Raw genomic sequence first — 5,103 nt, forward strand, 5'->3', positions numbered from 1 at the left:
TTTAAACTATTTCAAAAACATAGTGCTAATTCTTTTTCATCCTCGGACGAATGAAGCCTCAGTTGAAAATTTTCCTATAAGGATAAACCGCTCCTGATTCATTAAATAAAGTGGATTATAGTACAATTGTTTTTATGAAATTTTATTTATATTATTAAAACTAGATTAAAACAATGTCCTCCCTCTCCACCAACAAGAATAGTTTCTATAATTATTTGGATTGTTTTTGTTCACTTTTCGTTTGTGTTCTTAAATCTTTTATTTATTTTCTGTGAACTGCTTATTTCATTCCTTTTTTCTTATCGATGACATATTAAGTTCCGAGTCCAAAAGAAATATGAAGCGTTCAAAACGTTAGGGGAATGTTTTAGTCCACGTAGAGAATTTATATCCATCAGACTATGGGAAACTAAGGAATATTATACAAGAAAAATAATAACATTGATAGGATTCATCCATTTACAGTTGCAAAAAGGTTGCCAAGTGAAAGTTGAATAAATTATTAACTAAGCATTATGGGCCACAATGGTAAACTTTACATAGGTACCCTCCAATTCTATAAAAAAAAACATTTGATGAAAATAACTCCCGGAATAATTTACGAGATTCTGGGGACGTGAACTTAGGTGAAATACAAGATGACATTCTAAAAGAACTTATAGTATAGATTTTATTCCGTTATTATTCTTAATACCTAATACATTGGAAAATATGTCATACAATAATATCTCTGTCTCCCTGTATGTTTATTTTTTTAATACCCACAATATTTAATCAATTTAAAATTAAAGTATTATAAATTTTATGTAGGTACCTATTAAAATTGAAATCAATAAATAAAAAAATACATTATTTTTATTATAATGATGTACTGCACTGGTAAATTTGAACTACTTCTTAGTGACGTCATCCACAATTGTTTGGGATCAAAAACAGAACGTTACACAACCTTGGTAACAAAGACAGAACAGTATACTATGTGAGTATCAAATGTAGCACTCTTCACTTTTAAAACATGTATATTTCATTATTTACAACAATCAGAATTCTGACATACATAAATTCTGTTGTGTATTTCTAATTTCTAAAAGTAGAAAAATATTTTATGCTTTTATAAAACTCAAAAATCCAACAAAGCGTTTTTTGTCATTTTCTCGAAACAATGAATAGTGCACAGTTCTACATATGATTCTATACGACTCATATATTATAACAACAACACGATAGATATTTTTCTGTAGTTGTCTATGAAATTTGACAGGTAGGCTTTCCTACATGAGAGCCGTTTGTTTTATATTATAATAAATTATAACTGATCACTGAAAACACTACAATTATTTTAATCACTATTGCTCGCCTGTCTTCTTGCATCTTCTAACGTCAAGTCCGCTGTCAGCCGAGCCATGTCTAGTTGGATGTGATGGGAGACTGCATCGATGGCTGTTCCATATTTACTATAAAAGTAAAAGTAAAAAACAAATAATGAATCACTCTGAAATAATATTAATTATCGTAATTATTGAAAGAAGTAAAATGAAGACACACGCAAAATGCATGTAAAAAAAATTTATCCATCAGTATTAGATTTTTAAAAAATGTACAAATGATACTAATTCTAAATAAACATGATATAGGCTTCTTCATTTACTTTTTTTTGGGCGTTCCGTAGCACTTGGCTGTGCGAGAGCCAATGTCGCTCCTGCGCCTCAGGTAGACGATGTAAAACCTGACTCGATTGAGAATCCTTTGATGCATCTGTAGCCTGCACCTGAGCCATGTCCAGTTGGATGTGATGGGAGGCTGCAACGGCCACCGTTCCAACATGTTAACTATAAAAATAAATGAACAAATAATAACTCACTCCGTAATATGTCAATTATCGCAAATATTCAATGAAGAAAAAAGTGATAGATGCAAAATGCAACTACAAAACAACTGAGAACAAACATTATCCATCATTATTGATTTAAAAAAAATGTGCAAATGATACTAATTCTAAATAAACATTACGATATAGGCTTCTTCACTTATCTTTTTGTTTTGGGCGTTCCGTAGCATTTGGCTGAGCCAGGGCCAATGTCGCTCCTCCGTCTCGGATCTGACGAATCATGGTCCGCTGCCATATCTCCTCATTACTCTCAAAAAATGTTTAAAAAAAATGCAGCCTCAATGGTTTGACATTGACATCTCAATTTAAATAAATATATGATTTTATTTTATATAATGGTTGACAATAATAATTACATTTTAATTTTACCTTGTAAAAGAGATAGAATAACTGTCATGAGGTGTCAATGTCAGTGCACTGCGAATGTTGTTAAATCCCCCAAAATAAAGTGAATAACCAGAGCATAAAAATTAGAAAAACGCAATATGTAACTTAAATCACAACTGTAGTAAAACTGGAGTAAAATTAAAAATTATTTACCAGTACATAGGTACTAGTGTAAAATCTGTACAAATAATTTTATTGTTAAACAAATATTATCGCACAGGCCTTCTTCGCCTACTATTATATTTTTGACCAGCTGCTAAATAAACTTTATTTCTCCCCGAATAATTTAATTTGCCATTTAGAATTTTATTTGCAGTATTACAGAAAGCATGTATTTGTAAAGAAAGCATACATTTTATGAATCTATCCTTAATCTCTTCTTTATGGAGAGGGCACGAAAAAACGGTGAAATTAATTTTCTGAAGAATTTTGGTTCTTAATTTTGCCTGAATATTATGCGTAGAAGCATTTTCTGATAAATAATTTCTAATTAATTTTCCAGTTGAATTGAAGCAGTCAAGCATATTGTCAGAGGCATATTTTAATTTTCTATCCTTTCCGAATTCTCGCATAGCTACATTAGCGTGCTTGCTGGTAGGCTCGGTGTTCATGTCGCATTTACAATGCGTACAAGAGTTTGAAATTTTACGAATAACATAACCAGCAGTGTACATTTTACCATTCGTAGAGGTTAAATTATCTTCCAAATAATCCTCTGAAACTACGCCTGAAATGCTTTCATCAAGGTTTTGTGGGGTGTCATCGGTTTGTTTTAAAAATCCTAATAAATTCTCAAAAAGACCATCAGCATCGTCTTTCTCACAATTATTTCTGATGGAATATCTAGACATTAAATTGTTAATCAAAAGGCTTTTAAAGGATCCTGAAAATTGACATGGTGTGGGATTGACATTACGAAAATTGTGGCTTCTTATACTGCCAAAGAAATTTTCCAGCGAATCCTGGTTGAAATTACGAAAAGCTACATACTCAAATCCCACATCATGCAATATATCCAATATTTTAATGCAACCAGCCAAAGTTTTTTCCCAATTCAGAAGTGATGGCACCTTTGGTACTGGATTTTTATGTTGGTCTACAAATTGCATCTGTCTAATTTTTACTATACTATCAAACCAGAATTGTCGGTGGAATGACTCCTTTCGGTGTAATGACTCCTTTGAAGCGCAAACCCTTTTCGTTTTCCAATACGGATGTGGTTTCAGTGAGGTTCCATTCACAGAGTCAAAAACTTCATCCCAAAACAATAGCATTTTGCCGGTGTATTCAGCTTCTCTTGGGATGATTTGTCCGTTTGGCATCACTACCCCTGGAATCGAAATAAAAAGATATTCAGTATCTTCTGAAAATAGTATCTACTCGCCTAGCTAATTCGGTGTACTTCCATGTATACTTTATAATTTGGAAATTACTCTTATATGTAATTAAATAAATTTGAATGACTTTGCAGCAGGGTTAATTCAGGTGGAAATATTTAATTAATCCGTGATGGCATAACTGATAACTTTAAAATTATAAACTTTTTTAATTTATTTTAATATACTGTTATAAAAATAATCAGATTTTGAGTTAAATGTTATTGAATTAGTTACATAATATATAAAACCAAGTTACCTTGTGTGGCACAGAACACCAGGTGGCTGCCAAATTTCTGGCTTAGCACTTGGGCACAAGTCGACACCTTCATCTTATTCATTTTCGATGCAAAAATATGTGTCTCATTTATTTTGGGAATGAGCCTCAAATTGCCGACGTTCGCCTGATCTATCTTATACAGATCAATAATATGTTTCCACGATGCGTACCTAATTGTCTTGCCATCGAAATACATAAGGTCTTTTGTCATCAAGTTATTTCTCATCCCTTTCAATAAATGAGGCACATGAAGGAGGGCGACAATCTCTTGTCCTTTGATAATTTCTATTGTGATACCTGAGAATAAAACGAATAAGTGAAAAGCATATAATAATATGTAAAATATTAGAATTAATTTGACATATACACAGGTAATAAAAACATACGTTCATATCCGGTATCGGCTCTTTGTCTCTCTGTATTGACACGTAGACTTTTCAAAGCAGCAATGTTCGTCGCGCTTTGATCGCATACTGTTGCGATTATCTTTATACCTGTAAAATATATAATACAGGTATAATACACATGTTCTAACTGAAAATACATATTCTACTTCAAAATATAATTTTGTGCAAAAGCTCTTTCAAAATCCATAGAAATCATTTATTTTGGAATGCGTTTCTTTCAATTAGAATACGTGCAATAATAAAATATATAATATTTCTTCATATAATGCAGTGGTGAGGGGCGGAGGTAGACTGTTAACATCCAACATAAATAGTGCCAACTAAACTTGTCATTCATACTTATTTGATTTCATTGAATTAAGAATTAATTTGTTCAATAAAAATAAATATGTATGATTAACAAAGTTTAGTGTGCTCTATTAATGTCGGATCTTAACAGCCTACCTCCACCCTTCGTCACTGATATTATTTCTATAATTATATTATGAACAATGCATACCTGTGGAGACTACTGCCTTATAAACCTCTTTAATGCAACGAACTAATTGAGCAGACTTAGTTGCAGATTCACAATAATAATACGCTATTGGCTGCTTTTTATTACCAGCCACACTTTGTATCATGAAGACAAGGACATGATCTGCAATTTTTTTAGAACGCAGATGCCCAAAATCTTCAAAACCTTCGATCAAGTCACTTTTTTTTTATTATAATCTAAGTGCGCTTGTAAACTCATTTCATCCCACATGAGTGTATAATATTTTT

Source organism: Rhyacophila brunnea, unplaced genomic scaffold (genome assembly GCF_057557595.1).
Source record: "Rhyacophila brunnea isolate RB1 unplaced genomic scaffold, BYU_Rbru_1.0 scaffold_1, whole genome shotgun sequence".
Classification (NCBI taxonomy): Eukaryota; Metazoa; Arthropoda; class Insecta; order Trichoptera; family Rhyacophilidae; genus Rhyacophila; species Rhyacophila brunnea.